We start from the raw sequence: 16592 nt of genomic DNA, 5'->3' as shown, positions 1-16592 counted from the left end.
GCCTTCCTCGCTCCTTTGTAGGTTTGGTTCCCAGAGCTCTCTCAGTAGAGGTCCTGCTTGCCTCACCTCTGTTTCAGACCCAAGTCAAGACCCAGATGTCTGTACCCCGGTCCAAGCCAGGACCATCCCCCAGCTGCCCACCTCCGTCATTTGGAAGAGTGGATGAGATCTCAGTCCTCTAAGCTCACTGTCCATTCTCCAATAGATTCTAGCACATTCTCAGATGACCTCTTTGCTGGCCACAGCTTCACTAAGTGGTCCCCACGAAGGTTGGACATTAGCAAAGGAATATGCCACCCCCTCCCCTTCTTCCCTGGTCCCGTTTCTTTCCCCAGTCTTGATCCGTGGTCTTGTTCAGACCTGTGTGAGGTCAGGTTCAGAAGGAGACCTTGAGATGAAAATTCATTTACAAGGGATTTACTAAGGAGGTCCTCCCGGGAGAAAGCGGAGGCAGCAGTAGGTGAGGCAGGATGGGGAAGAGAGGGAAGCTAGGCAAGGGTGCCATTCCAGGTGAAGTCCCCGCACCAGCTCCATCCCACGGGAGCTCTGCAGAATGAAGCCTGCTTTGGAGTTTGTCCTTTCTCCAGGCGAGGGAGCTGGGCTTCCATCCTCCCGCTCTAGTCAAATACTGGCTATGGACCACCCAGGGGATGCTAACTCCCAGGCGTTTTCAGCACTGTGCTTGGACAAATGGCTGTGGTGCCTAGAAGCAGGCAGGCGGTCAGACACAGAGCGTAAAGGGAGCCCCACGGGTCTGGGCAGAATGCCCGCAGCACCCCCTGCCGCTTCACCACTGATCGCTAACTTGAGGATGGAAAACAGAGAATTCGGGGGGATCCTGTGTTACTGGAAACCTCGGCTCTACCTGCTCCTTTTGCTGTGTGATCTTGCAGACTTGGTACGTCTCTGAGCTTCAGAACATAAAAGCAAGATAATAAGGCAAACAAGCGATCGCTACCTCTCCATGTTGTTGTGTGGCTTAAGTAGAATTATGTGGAGCAAAGTGTGTTGCATACCGCGGGGGCTAGATTCCTGTCCTGCAAAATGCAGCCTGCTGTCACCAACATAATCAAGCTCCGATCCAAAACTCAGCTTGGGATTTCCTCCCTTCTCCCCAGCGCGCTCCCCCTTGCTGACTTCATTCGCTCTCTCTCCTTAAAGGCTTCTATGTTTGCCCTGCAGGCTGTTAAAACTCCTAATTCAAAATAACCCGATAAAATGCTCTGGAGGGCTTGCTGGTTCCAAATAGAAATACAAGGAGAAGGTTGGCCTGAAACACAAAACTCAGAGCTCCAACTAGGACAGAGGCAGAAGGACGGCCCCAGATCGCTGACCTCTCTACAGCCAGCTCATTAAATCCTGATCGTGGGGACACCCAGCCCAGGGGCGGAGGGTGAAGCCTGCCTGTCCATGGTGGTGTGGGAGGTGCTCAGGAAGCAAACTCTGCACACCTGACCTGGAAGCCAGCCTAGACAGGAGCCCGCGCCTGAGGTCCGGCTGTCCCCCTCCATGTTGCCCATCCGGCGGCTAGGGACCTCCTCCCTCTTCCCTGGAGCCCTCCTAAAGCTGTCCCAGATATGTGGGGCGGTGATCCAATGCACTATCAACTCAAAGGGCTGCTTATGCCTTGCGATGGAAGAGGCACCAGCTTCACCAAAGCAGGCGAAGAGGACTGAGAAACCGCTGACTTGGTCCATTTTATCCTTCTGTCTGTCAGCCTGCTGACCCAGAAACAGCACCACAGCACAAGGACTGGCCCAGGAGCCCAGATGTTTGGCCTGAGGCCCTCCCTAGCTTTGCTGAGGACCACCTGTGTGGGTCACTTCCCATCTCAGGGCCTCAGTGTTCTCACCTGCACAGTGGGGGTGAGACGTCGCCTATCAGCACGCCAGGGAAGAAGGAGACTGTCCGTGCAGGTGGAGGCGGGAGGAGGCCTAGCAGCAGCTTCCAGTCCAGAATCACCTGCCAAAGGTTCTGCACACATTCCCCCAGCGAGCCCCGTGGGATACATATCACCCCTCTGCCAATGAAAAAGCAAGCCAGCTGGCTCCAAAACTCATGCTCTCTCTGCCTTAAAGGTAAGTCCCAGAGTGGGTGGGTGGCCCAGGTCTGGAGAAATCAATAGGCAAGCATTCCATCATTCATTTGCTCAGTATCGCACTCTGGAGCACAGCCACACTGCGTGACGACAATAATGACAGCCGCCATGACCCTCAGGGAGCACTTTCCCTCCTGCTGCAGTTTGGCCTCCCTGCGGCCTGGGGTCTGCTCTGCAGGACTTCTACCATTTAGTCCTGGGCCACGGGACAGAGCCTGAGCAGAGCCACCCCTGGGGGTCCTCCACCCAACTGCTATGGGACTTTTGCGGGCCATCTCACCAAGACAGAGGAATTCGCAAGCTAACGGGCCACACTGCAAATCAGCAGGTCCCAGCCTAATGACAATAATGACAAGGATGGCAGTAGGGAGCTGATACCAGGCACAGGGCTGGGTGCCTTCGGTCAAGAGCTCGATCCCCCGCTGCCATCCTGGAGGGCATTTGCTGTTCAAGTTCACGCAGCTGGTGAGGAGCTGTGCAAGGCTCAGAGGCTCGAAGCTTCGTCTTTCTGCCCCCAGATCCTCTGACCTACCCCACAACGGCTCTGTCCCTGACATGCTTATGACTTTCAGCATATCCCCCTCCACTCCCTAGGCCTCAGTTTCCCCATGTGTAAATTGCTGGAGCAGGATTGGCTGAGATCTCTTCCAACTCTGACAGTCAAGGGTCTTGATCTGGGAGATGCAAGGCGGAGGGTGGCCGCCAGGACCCAGGAAGGACCAGAGAAGGAGACGCAGAACCCGGCTGGACCATGCCTCTGCTGAATGGAAGGGGAAGCCTCAGAGTGGAGGTCAGTCTGGCCAGACGGCTTCTGTCTGGGAGCCAGATTTCTCCAGGACATCCAAGTTAAAGCTCCTTTGTGACATCCCCATGGCAAGCTGCTTGCTGTAAGGGACGCCTGCCCTAATGAGCTCAGAATGTCGAGTCCCATCAATCAGGCAGCATGGACAGGAAGCGAGGAAACATCCCGTTTAGGGAGAAGGTATGGCTCTCTTGCCTTAGTCTGTTTTTTAGTAACATTTGTCACTGCTACACATGAAAATAAAAACCAGATGGACTCCTGAGCTGAAGACAGGGTCTTCCCCATCCCTGAGCAGTAGGACAAAGTCCAAGGCGGGCACGGAGGATCACTGTGGCCCAGGAGAGGCCGCGTCTCCTCTTCTCAGCAGGGCGGCCTCCCAGCCAGGACCACCTGATGGCAAACACCCGGGTCTTACCTGCCTCCTCTCTGCTGGGCCTCAGGAAGTTGTAGAATAGCTGATGAGCTGAAGTTTCCCCAGCTCTTCCAAACTCCATCCACACCATGAATGCTCCTGTCCCCTTTTCTCCTCCTGGGAGTCTCTTTTCAGCCTCTGTTCAGCGCACTGTTCAGCTAGGGCCACTCACAAGAAGCACATTCCTGCGAGGCCTACCAGCAAGCACGGGGCACTGAACAGGACACACTGGACTAAGACCCATCCGGGACCACAGTCTGAACCTCACCTCCTCCAGGAAGTCTTCCCTGACTACCACAGTCTTCTCCTTCAGAGTCATTCCATACTTTAAGACCAAGCCACACGACTTCCCACTCCGCATCTATTTGTCCTGCTTACTAAATATGTCGTGTGCGGTTTGCAAAGATCTTCACTCAGACTGTTGGCAACTCCTAGGAGAGGAGAAGCACTTGATACTTGCCTTGAGGACCCCCTTGGTCCTTAGCACAGTCCCTGGTTTATTAAAGCTGTTCTGTAGATATGTGGGAAGAATGCGGTTGTAGCATCACTTGGATAGGCTATAAGCATTCAGACATTTGATAAGTTCATCTCCCCCGCTATCCACTATGCGCTGTGCACAGGGTTGAGTAGTTCTTTTTCTTTTTTTAAGATTTTATTTATTTATTTGACAGAGCGAGATCACAAATGGGCAGAGTCAGGCAGAGAGAGGGGGAAGCAGGCTCCCTGCTGAGCAGGGAGCCCGATGCAAGACTCAATCCCAGGACCCTGAGATCATGACCTGAGCTGAAGGCAGAGGCTTTAACCCACTGAGCCACCCAGGCACCCAGGGCCGAGTATTTCAACCGCATGAACTCAATCCCACAACAGCCCTATCAGGTGCAATTCCTCCCACCTAACAGGACGGAGAAGAGAACTATGACCTGCCCAAAGAAGGAAATAAAGCAGGAATTTGCAGCCAAATCTTTCAAAACACCACTTCCTGTCGGTGTATGACTGGAGGCCTGCTGTACCTCTGAGGTACCTTGTTGAGAACAGCCCCCTCTCTCTTCTGATCCAGAAGGATACAAGGGAAGATAGAGTGGAGGGTTGGCAGTGCTCCCTCCCCAGGCCTCGGTTTGCCACACCACTCATTTTGATTTCCTGCACACAGTGGTGCCAACTCAGTGAAGCTCCCGCCCTCACGGGTAGGCTACAACCCCGCAGGAGAGGAGACGTCAGTGGCCCCATCCTTGTTCCCCAGTAAACATCCCAGAGGCCAGGGCAGAATCTCCCTGGGCCTCAATTAACTCACCTGCAAAGTGGGAGGGTCCGTGTGCATTCAGAGGGTTGATGAACAAAGAATGAGAAATGCTAGCTTAGGCACCCACGGAGGCTGAGATGGCATCAAAACTGGGTCATCCCCACCGTCCCTTCTTTCTCTATGTCTGTTCCACCCTGGAATAGCAGCAGCACCCAGGGCAGCCACTGCCACAACAGCAGGCCAGCACCGTGGTGAGCAGGCGCTGGACATTGCTCAGGGAACCGGATCTCAGAAGACTGTGCAGCCAAGCCCCCCGTTCCCCGAAAAAGTGCTAAGCAATGCCCTGGATGGTTTTCTGTGTTTTCTAAAACCCTTTTCCCCCAGGCTCCCAGTCTGAGAACATTCCAGATGAACTGCTTGTCTCCAAGCCTGGAAGCTCTCCAGAGTGTCTTCAGTCCAATTTGTCTCAACCCTGGGGCCCCCAGGATAGGGTTGCCGGGCGCCCTGTACCTCCCGACCTCGTCCACCTGCTGAACACGCCTCTCACCTTGCATGGGCCCTCAGGATGTCCTCTGCGTCCAGTATTTGGCTTTTATCAACCTATTACGAACATTCAGCCCTTTTAGAACTCTGTTCCTAGTTTTCCTGGGCATCCTTTATTTTTATTTGCTAAATCCGGCAATGTTACCCTGGGGAGCCAGGCATTCTGAGACCACGAACCACACTGCACCACAACCTGGGTGAGGGCAAAGAGGATGGTTTCTTTTTTGCTTTTTTTTTTTTTTAAGAGATTTTATTTATTTATTTGACAGCGAGAGACACAGCGAGAGAGGGAACACAAGCAAAGGGGGTGGGAGAGGGAGAAGCAGGCTTCCCACCTAGCAGGGAGCCTGATGCAGGGCTTGATCCCAGGACCCTGGGATCATGACTCAAGCTGAAGGTAGATGCTTAACGACTGAGCCACCCACATGCCCCAAAGGGGGTGGTTTCTACACAGAGCATGTGAGCAGCTCTGTGTGTGTGTGTGTGTGTGTGTGCGTGCCCCAAGCCCACTGGGAGTGTGCTCTGTGTGTGGGCAGGTATGAGCCTGTTCAACTTGGGGGGGGACCATCTCCACCCATCTCTGAACAAAGCATGGGGGAGAGGGGAAAACTCCCCAGAACTTTCCTATCCCCTTTCACATGGACTTAAACCTCGAAGCTGAGGATCGCCCCCACGGGGTCCACCTCTGAGGGCTGCTCAGGAGCTCCTCCCCAGCCGCTCTACAGTTGCTGGCCAAGGAGCATCCCAGGCCTGTCAGGCTGAGGAGATCCTTTGGTCCAGCTCTTTCACAGCCCAGGCAAGAAAACTGAAGCCCAGAGAGAGGAAGGGACTTGCCCAAAGCTACACACAGCCATCAGAGAAAGAGCTGGGACTCGAGTCAGGGCTCCTGGGTTCAAGTCCAGGGCTCCTCCCCCTGCATACACTGACTCTCTGACAGCCAGACTCGGTCATGGGAAAGCTGAGCTCTTGAGTAATCGACAGCAGCCACTCCATCCCCAAACCACGGAAATGACCCTAATAGTGGCTGGCATTCACGGAGCTCTGCTCATACTGCGTGCTGGGCTCATTTAATGTCCACGGCAACTCCATGTCGGAAGTGTTATTACTGTCCAAATTTATGGATGAGCAAACTGAGGCCGAGAAACTTGCCCCATGTCTCACAGCTGCTGGGTGAGCAGTGGGCACCCTGGTCATGGTCAGAAGCTGGGCCCCTCGTGCTTACTAAACTGTGCCCCGTAGTCTGTTCTTCAGATGCCTCCATGGCCCGCGTGAGGGAGGACCCATCAAGAGGGGCCATCATCAAATCCCCAGGGTCCAAACCTCCTCTCTCCAAGTCAAAGGCGGCTACATCTCCCGGCCACTTCTCCTCTTGCCCAGGTCATTCATTGCCGCTAAGACTTTTGAACCCACCTCACTAAGAGATTTTCCAAGACTCACGTCCTAGACAGGAGGTGGGAAACGATCGTGTTTCTAGCTTGTAAGCCCTGCCTTGCAACTCGCCCCTTGAGACGAGACACTTTCTCCTCTTTCCTTCTGAATAGCTCTTCCCTCCGAGTCCCCCATGCCCCGCCCCCATCTTCCCACTGTCCTCAGCTCTGGCCGGCCACTTAATTCAGCAGCCATTTGTCCCAGCGCCCCCGACACCACACAGGTGTACTGTGTACATACCTGCTTTCAGGAAAGTAAGTAGTTTTTTGGTGGGCAGCCAGTTAAGGGGACTGGATACGGACTGAGAGCAGAACACAGCCCCCTCCCCAGGGGACTGCCCAGGGCATGTTATCAGGCGCTCTTGAAACTCAATGCCTGGCCCTGTGGGGCAGCAGGTGTGCCCCAAGACAAGGCTGGTTTTCCTCTCCAGGAAGAAGCGTTCCTGTGGGGAGGGGGGAAGGGGCTCTGCTTCCTCCTGCCAGGTGGGATCTCACCTCTGAGGACCCTCTGGCTGGATCTGCTCGCTCTCTTCTCCCCCTCCCTACTCCATTATTCCCTTCATTGATCCTCATCTCCCTCCGGACATTTCTAGGTCATTCGGGGTTAACCTCTTCCCACCTTCCTCTCCACCCTCCCCAACATCCTGCTCCCCAAGCCTTCCCCTGATTGCCCCTTTCCCCTCCAGGCCAAGCCCCTCCCTCCTTTGTGCAGGATTACAAGATGCACACAGGCTTCTTCAAGGTCACATAGCTCCTCAGCTAAAATCCCTGCTCTGTCCTGTCTGGCTGTGTGACCTTGGGCAAGACTCTGAACCACTCTGAGCCCAGGTGCCCTCACCTGTAAAATGGGGATAAGAGAGTCCCCACATCTGAGGTCATTATTGAGAGGATTCAAGGAGATAAGGTACGTGAAGTTCTGAGCCCAGCACAGAGCACGTTTAATAAGCATCGCTGCTAACACAGACACCATGATATCATCTTACAGCACGTCCATGTTCTAACGTCCCCCTGGTCTCGACTCTTAATTTATGGCTTCCCCACCAATGATGACAAAGGGTGGCCCGTGAGTCATAGATGATGAATTTATGGCTTTCCCAATAAAAAGTATTGACTTTTTACAGCTTTATTTTTATATTATAATTTGTTTGTACTTCATATGTATCGTGAATTGAGCTTAACTGTCAAACAGTTTTTGTCATGAGACACACAGACCCACGGACACCAGCAGAAGTGACAGGGAAGGAGACAAGGGGAGGACTAATGAGGGGAGAGACGGAGCAGGTCGGGCTAGAGGCAGGCACTCGGGCCAGAGCCTGAGACGGGCAAGGCCCAGCCCTGCTCGCACTCACATCGCAGAGCCCATCGCAGAGACTGGGTTCACTCACTTAGACAGAGGAACACATCCAGGGCAGCAGGGGGAGAAAGGGTGGCGTGCGGAGAGGCCCCAGAGGGCTGGCTCGGAAATCCAGGCAGAATTCCTGGAGGGGGAGGACCTGGAACCTGCCCTAAAACCTCAAGGAAGGTGTGATGGGACAGTAAGGGGACACCGGAAGGCATTTTGGGCCCTTGTAAGCAAAGATTGAAATGAGGAACATAAAGGAATCCCCTGTGGGAAACTCTTTATGCTTTCCCCATTTCTCTCTCTCTCTCTCTCTCTCACACACACACACACACACACACACAGCTCTCCGAAGGGACCTCTCCCTCCCCTCAGCTCCCACACTGTCATCCACACACACCTGACAAAGCTCCTAGACCCGTGTTCCCGGGGTGACCCAACAGGCCTTCTCAAGCCAGGCCTCCTAGAGCTGCCACCTTGGCCTAATTCTCAGAGGCTTCTGGGGGGGGCTCAAAACACCAAAACAGGTGGAAGAAAGTGAGGGGTGGTACCCTGGGGTGGCCGTGGGGAGACACTGCTCAGCGAGGCACCGAGACATCCTGCCTGGAGGGTCCAGGGACTCCAGACAAACACCACAAGGGCTCTCTCCTCTCGCACCCCTCCCCGTGTCTGGGGCACGGAGAGAGACAGCAGATCTGTCTCCAGAGGGTCAGCCGAAGAAGTCCCCCAGCTCTGCTCATCCTGAGGCCCGCAAGGCCCCCCGAGCCCCCCCGCCCCGCCCAGGCCAGCCCAGCCGCACCACAGCCCAGATATCCATTTCCCCCTCCACCTTCTCAGCACAGGGAACCACGGGGCTCTTGAAGAAACTCGAGAGGTCGGCTCCCTTGAAATGGAGAAGGAGGTCAGGAGACACACTTCCTAACTTTCAAAAAGAACTGTTGGGGATAATTAATCAACACATCACCAACACCGAGGGATTGTTTTATATCAGAAGACATATAATTAAGGAAACAATAGCAGGTTTGTTGTCTATTTTGTTCCTAAAGAATGCTAATTATGTTTAGCACCCTGACACATCCAAAGGTTCTCCCCAATATTTAGAAATCAAACAGAACTTGGCTGCGAGGCATCGATTTGCCTCGGCCGAGAGCAGGGAGCGCTGGGGAAGCAGACAGGCCTCCAGCAGGTCTTCCCGTTTGGGCCGCTGATTGCTACACCGGTGAGGAGGGGCATTTGTCATTGCCAAATCGCCCTCGCTCTTGTTTCATGACCCCATCTGAGCAGCACCTAATTTGCTTAGGGTGCAAATGAGCTGCCTGCCATGGGCGGAGGGCTTGCCAGGACACTCCTTAGCAATGCAACCACAGGCTGAGGAAGTTAGAAGCCAGGCTCAGCTTTGCTCTGAGAGGCTCGGGCCCGTGGCAGTGGTTTCCAGGTCCCAGGACCCCCGCAGGCCAGAAGAGAAAAAAAAAAAACAGCCCTAGCTATTCCCTAGAAGCAAGCTGAGGGTCAGGGAGCTCAGGAAGGTCCAACTGGAGGTGTTCAGAGAGCGAAAACTGCCCCCGCTCCTGGGATGACCCTCCCAGGGGAGCCCTGCCCAGTGGCCCCTCCAAGGAGGTGTGACAGCAGACCCTAGAATGGGACCGTAAATTCTGGTCAGGTGCTGCTCAGCTCTCCTAGTAGCCCCTGCTGGAGCCTGGCTCCCAGGGGTACTCCATGCTACGACATAGCAGGAAAAGTAGTGTCTGATGATGCCCAGGGTGACAGGCCTAGGACCACGGGCAGGCCCCAAGGCCCCCGATGAGGGAGAGAGCCCTTTCCTAAGATCCCTCAAGCCCTGCTGATGTCTGCAGTGCAGCCAGCCTGGCAACATGGAGATCTTTGGTCCTCCCAAAGGAAGAGGGAGGCACCCACGTTTCGTCCCAAGTTGCACACACAGGGATCTTCTTGGAAAGAAATTCTCCAAATGGGAGGAGGACCTCAGCGTGTGCAGACAGGCCTGCCCTGTGTCCCAGATGGGCTGCCTCTCCTACCCATAACCCCCGGGGAGCCCATCCCCCCATCCCTCTTGGGAGCATAGGTGTAGGCCCATATCTACTCACAAATCAGTGTGTGGCCTCATGGAGAGTAGAATTATTAAGGAATCATAGTGTTGTGGTTAAGCTTTTACAAGACTCCTGTCAGAGATACATCCTGAAATTGTTACTAGAAGAAAGGTATGGGGTTAGGAATTGACTCAAAATAACAATGGAATGGGGCGTGCCTGAGAACGAAGGCTGGAACGAGACTGACCTTGAGTTTATCATGTGTATGAGTCTGCTCAGGCTGCTGTAACAAGTGCCACCAACAGGAAACCTGTTGTCTCACACTTCTGGAGGCTAGAAATCCAAGCTCAAGATGTCCACAGGGTTGATTGCTTCTGCGGCCTCTCTCCTGACTTGTAGATGGCCGTCTTCTCTCCGCACCTTCATATCATCTCCCTTCTGGGTGGGAGATGTCTGGGTCGTGTCTGGATCACACACACGAATTTCCTCTTTTTATAAGAATGCCGGTCAAGTTGGATTTCGTAAGAATACCAGCCCACCCTAATGACCTCATTTTAACTTGATATCCTCTGTAAAGACCCCTGTCTCCAAACAAGGTCATGTTCTGAGGTCCTGGGGCTTAGGACATCCACATGTGAACTTGGAGGGGACAAAATTCAACTCAATTTTTGAAGATGGAGTGTGTAATACATTATACTCCTCACTCTGAAGTCTATCAATCTGCATTTTTTAAAGATTTTATTTATTTATTTATTTGTTTATTTGAGAAAGAGAGCATGAGAGGGGAGAAGGTCAGAGGGAGAAAGAAACTCCCGGCAGAACTGGGAGCCTGATGCGGGAGTCAATCCTGGGACTATAGGATCATGACCTGAGCTGAAGGCAGTGGCTTAAAGCTGAGCTACCCAGGTACCCCTGCACTTTTTTTTTTTTTTTTTTTTTCATAATAATGGGAGAAAGGGGCACATGGGGAGGTGATGCTCCAAACAATTGTCACATCACCAGATGACCTCTGGGGAGAGAAGATTTATTCTCCCAGGCCTCAGAGAAAATCCTAACATTCCCATCTGTTCCAGAAGAAACACAGCAACTCTGAAGGTCATGAGCTTCCCGACTCTGGAAACATCTAAACTCGGGCTGCATGACCACTTGTGGGGCCTACTGTAGGAGTCCTTATCGGGGAGGAAGCTGGGCTTCCAACCCTTGGTTCCTCAAAAAGCCAATGCTGCCTTAGACCACAGTGATGGAAGTACAGCAGCCAAAACAAGGATGACAGAGTCCTACTCTAGGGAGGACTAAAGGGAACCACTTGGCTCCGGGTGCTGTATTCCAGGAACCCCACTGCAAAGGGGACATTAAGCATCTCAGAGCTATAGCCTTACATCTGCAGCGGGGCAGCCAGGTGCTCAGGGAGGGAGAAAGCCTGCCGTAGCATTCAAAAAAAAAGACTGCGGCATCTACTTCCATCCGTTTCTTTTGTATCCTCCTGAAAAGATTATAAGCAACTTCAAACAAATATACACACCCTTTATGTAATTCTTTTAAACTAATGGTATTCTATGTGCCTTCTTTTTGCTCTTATCAGTGGACATTTACATATCTTGGAGATCTTCCCATTTTAGAACACTCTTTTTAGCTGTGGCATAAATCCTATTCTGGGGTAAATCGTTTTACCAATCCCCTACTGATGGATATTTAAATTGCTTCAAATATTTCCCTATAGTGAACAATACTAATTAATCTCATACATATATCACTTCACCTATGAATGATTAAACCTGTGGAATAAATCCACGTAAGTAAAAGGAAGAAAGAAAGAAAGAAAGAAAGAAAGAGAGGGAGGGTGGGTTTAGGGAGGAAAAGAGGGAGGGACGAAGGGAGAGAAGAAATGCCTAGAGCAAGGGGCGCCTGGGTGGCTCAGTGGGTTAAAGCCTCTGCGTTTGGCTCAGGTCATGATCTCAGGGTCCTGGGATGGAGCCCTGAGTCAGGCTCTCTGCTCAGCAGGGAGCCTGCTTCCTCCTCTCTCTCTGCCTGCCTCTCTGCCTACTTGTGATCTCTCTCTGTCAAATAAATAAATCAAATCTTTAAAAAAAAATTGCCTAGAGAAAGGGGCTGGGCTCCGGAGAATGGCTCTCCACCCTTCTTGGAGACAGAATGGAAACAAGGGTAAGAAGCACAATCAGAGATGCAGCAGAAAGGGCAGAGGGTCGGGACGGGCTATCTTCATTCCTATCTCTTTGGGTGACCCCAGCAACACCCCAGCTTGGCCTCTTCAGCTGGTAGGAGAGAGCGGGTCCTGGACCTGGAAAAGAAGGACACAAGGGTTTCTCCCACCCCAGCTGCCCTCTGTCTCCCTGGCAGTCTGCACTAGAAAGCAAAGGGCAGGAGGCCAGTAACACGAGCCTGACCTATGGCAGAGGGAATGCAGAGGCTGACCGCTTCTCGGTGCTGACACATAGTAGGTACTTGAAGCAAAAACAATGGCTACTCACTCCCTGCTCACACTTGGCCTACGATCCAGCCCTTTGGCCACGGAAGGGGTCAGGGATCCTGAGATAAGCATCAAGGCCAGTTGCAAACTCCCAGAGGCTCCTGGCCTTACCTGTTCCCTGGGACCTAGAATCCAGTAATTTCTCTGGGCTGTTCTTCTGAGGTTTACACTGAACTCGCCCAGAAGAATCCTATCCAGACAGTTGATGGATGGTGACCAAGTGAGGACCTCGCTCCTGGGTCTACACACACAGATCCCGCATGTGCAGGCTGGTCTAGCCACTCCTGCCCTCCTGAGGCTGCCCACTGGGTCTGGCCTGTAGTTCATGCTAAAGAAAATCTTCTCAGCTGGGAAAACTCAAGCCGGGGGAGGGGGAACAGGAACAGCTTGTGTTGGGTGGCAGGGGGTGGGCAGAGAAGGGCCTTGAAAGTGCTCTGATCTTCCATCAATTTCAGCACTGACCAGCCCCCACACACAGCCAGGAGGTCCTTGGAACTGAGTAAGTCCCCTCTGCACTGCCCCAGATGACAGGTGCCAAAGGTGACCTCTCAGTCAACAGGGTGCCGTTTGCACAGCAGTGGTCTTCCACTTGAACGGACCCCTTCTGTTTCCCATGAAAACCTAAGTGCGGTCATTTCGAGCAGGACACAAGTGGTGCGGGGTGAGCCCTCTGCAAGGCAGACCAAAGCGGGGGGTCTAGTGAGGCCAGGAGAGCCAGGGCAGTGAAGACCGCTGCACCCCCAACCCCTCACACAGTCCCCACCCACACACTTAGTCATGCCTTCGTGCCATGGTAACCCCGTGCTCATCTACACACACACACACACACACTCTCGCAGGCTCTCACCCACAAAGTGTTCACACTCTTATACTTCCAAGCAGTCACACACACATGTGCCTTTGTAGTTCATTACTCAGCAGCCCCACCACACAACATGCTTGTGGTCACCATCCCTCTGCGTGGCGAGCAGTACCTCCATCGTGGTTGAGACCCAAGGCTGAGGCACCCGGAACCCCAGGCTGGGAAAAGGGCGGAGGGCGGAGGGCGGGGGGGGCAGTCCCCCGATAAGTGCACAGCAGTGATGCGAGGACAGCTCAGAACAAAGCTGATTCTTAATAATAAAGTCACCCTCAATAATATTGAGCCAACACACAGAAACTCTGCCCAAACTCAAGTGTATGGAACACAGAGTGTGCACTGCCTGAAAGACGGGGGCCGTGGGGAAATTCTCCCTGACATCCAGCTTACACCTCATTCTCCAAGGCACAGGAGGGATGCCTCTTCCCTCAGTTTGCAGACACAGTGTGGGTTGCAACAGCCCCTGTCCCCCAAGGCCTCGTGCCCACTTACACATCCATGTGTGTGCACCACGTGCTGTGAGCACATTCAGGTACAGACACTCTGGCCTGCTGGGTACACAGTCAAACTGGGGCACAAAACTCTCTTCCTTATTATGTTCACTCCAAGGGATCCAAGCCCAGAGCCTTCCCCCCTTCCTTGTCCTGTGCCGCTGCTGCCGATACCCTCAACCCCCTGTCCCGGGCCTGGCACCCCCAGGCAGGCCCCCAGGAACCCTGGCTTGAGAACAGGATCCAATGAGCAGGGTCTCCCACAAGTGACTCCACCTGTCCCCCGCTACCTGGCACTAGGATGAGGCCACTGCCTGCACAGTCCTTGCTGAGGGGAGAGGCTGGGCCTTGTGGGGCCCTCTAGGTGGCCAAGGACATCCCCATCCACCTTCTGAGTAGGCCTGCAGCAGGTGCATGGGGGGTATCTGGGGGGGAAGGGAGGAGCTGTCTCCAGGAAGCCTTGACTCCCACCGCCTGAGACCTTGCAGCCTCTTGGAGCCAAACAGAGGGGAAGCTACGTCCAGGTCCATCATTTCTAAATAAACCAGGCCTTCTGTCCAGGCTGCAGAGTCTGACCAAACCCTGCCCCCCCCCCACCCCCAGCCCCTAGGTGTGCCCAGGAAACCCAGGGGAAGGACAGGAGGTGGCCTTGAGATGCCTGGCTTTAATGACCTCACTGTACGGTGACTCCTGACTTCTTACTTTCCACGGGCCTCCCTGCAAGACAGAGGCTCTCAGACCTAAAGAGACCTTATGGGGGCCCGGAGCCCCCCCGCCACTGTCCAAGCACTGCACCCTGAAGAGAGGCAGGGGGAGGGGGGAAGGTGCTGCCCCAGGCGACACCGCCCCGTACCTTCAACACTCTACCGGGCAGGGTCCCGCCCAGAACCACCCGCTGACTGCTGGGGGGGGCGGGTGGGGGCGGTCCTGGCCGCCTGCCGGCCCCCCAGCTCCAGGCTGGCTCCTCGGGTTTAGGGGGGAGGGGGAGGAGCATCCACACTCTCTGGGGAGCACAGCGGAGCCCCGCGAAGTGACCCCGTTTCTGAATGAAATTGAGCTGCCATTTTCATCTTCTTCCCAAATGTCAGCTGCGTTAGATCAGATTAGGAGCTAATCTCTTGCCAAAATTCATTTCCGAACAAGAGAGGTGGCTGCGGGCGGGCGGGTGGAGGTTTGTTGTTTGTTTCGGTACCCCTCCCCCCCCCACCCCGCCCGACACAGGCAGCCGCGCACATTCTTTCTCCGCGGCTGCTGGGCTGCGGCGCGGGTGGAGGCCGGGGGCCCCGCACTGAGAGCCCGAGGGGGGCTGCGGGAGGTCCGGCCGCGGCGCCCCCGGGAGCAGCAGGTCGCCCGCGTGGGGTTGGGAGGGCAGCAACCCGGACCTGAGCTCCGCAGTAGCGCCGAACCGGTGCGATTTCATCTCCGAAAGCTCGGACGGCTGCGAGGCCCCAAGAGTCCTTTCCCGCCGGAGACGAAGGGGACCCGGGACCAGAAGGGGCAAGACACGAGGGACGGGCACGGAGGGGGCCTGCAAGCCTGCGCCGTATCATCCCTGCGAGCCCGAGGTCCCTCCCCAAACCCCGCCTCCCCCTCCCCCAAGCCCCCATCCTCCCACCCTGCGGGCCAGGGTGGTAAAAGGGAAAGGAAAGGCGATTGCACCTAAAGAGAGAAGAGGAAGGGGAGGAAATAAATGCCCAAACGAAGTGGTCAGTACCTTGCAGGCCTCATTTGACAAGTGACCAGAACACAGCCGCTGGCCTGAATGCATAATTACCCCCAAGTGAAAATTCCCCATCTAATTTGATATTTGGTTCTTTGCAGAAGCTATAGCCTTCGTAAATAATATACAAAGTAAGAAACCTAATCCCGCCTGCTAGAATGTTTAATTCATCATTATGCGAGCTAATTGGAAGGTGATTATATGGTAATTGCTCATTAGTGGTGTATATTTATCGCTGTACCTTATGTCAAGGCCATGGGAATTGTGTAGAGTCTGTTCTCTCATTTCAAGGATCAGTTTCAGAAGCAGGAGCGAAGCAGAAAGATCAAGTTCTTCCTGACGTCAGGTCCAGCAGAGGGCTATGGAGACCCACGCTATATATAGGGCCTGAAGTGGGCTGGGGGCAGGGGTGGCCTGGGACCAGGCTGAGGCCGGGAGCTGGGAGGTACCAGGCAGCCAGAACCCTGCCAGGAAACCCAGTCTTCCCAGAGAAAGAGGAAAGACATGGGGCTGGGGGCCCTGGACCCTTTTCCAAGCGCTACCCCATCCCCCCTCCAGGCTCTTCCCGGGTCCTTCAGGTGCGTCTGGACCTCTGGGCTCATGCTGGGAGGAGCCCTTACCTCTGCGCTTCCTCTCGGATCCCTAAGGTGTGCGGAGGGATAGTAGGTGTGGGGTAGAGAGGAGGATGTCTAAGGCTTGATGTGGACACTGGGTAGGAGATGGGAAGCGAGAGGTAAGGTGTGATTTGGAGAAAGAGCTAGAATTTGGAGCGCTGGAGGCTTGGGGTTCCTCTTCCATCTGATCCCAGAAGACCGGGGCATTGTTACTCTTAACTCCCTGCCTGGCCAAAATTTTCTCTCAATTTCCCATCCAGAGAAGCGGGGCACGCCCGACAGGGCTGTGTTGTTGGTGGTGCCGAGGGAGGGGAACCCAGAGTCGCTCTGGGTAGGCAGCAAGACCAGGGCGAAAGAACTCTAGAAGCCTGAAGAAAGGCAGGACGTGAGCCCAGCCCAGCGCCAAGGCCAGTCAGTGCCTGAGTTGGGAAATCTCGAGAGGCAGGAAGGCCTGTCTGAAATCCCGAGGGTGCGGAGGAAAGATGTGGGCTGGGTCTGCGGGTGGAGTTGAGGG

Source organism: Mustela nivalis, assembly GCF_964662115.1.
Source record: "Mustela nivalis genome assembly, chromosome: 2".
NCBI classification, from domain to species: Eukaryota; Metazoa; Chordata; class Mammalia; order Carnivora; family Mustelidae; genus Mustela; species Mustela nivalis.
Note: the sequence above shows the minus strand (reverse complement) of the source record.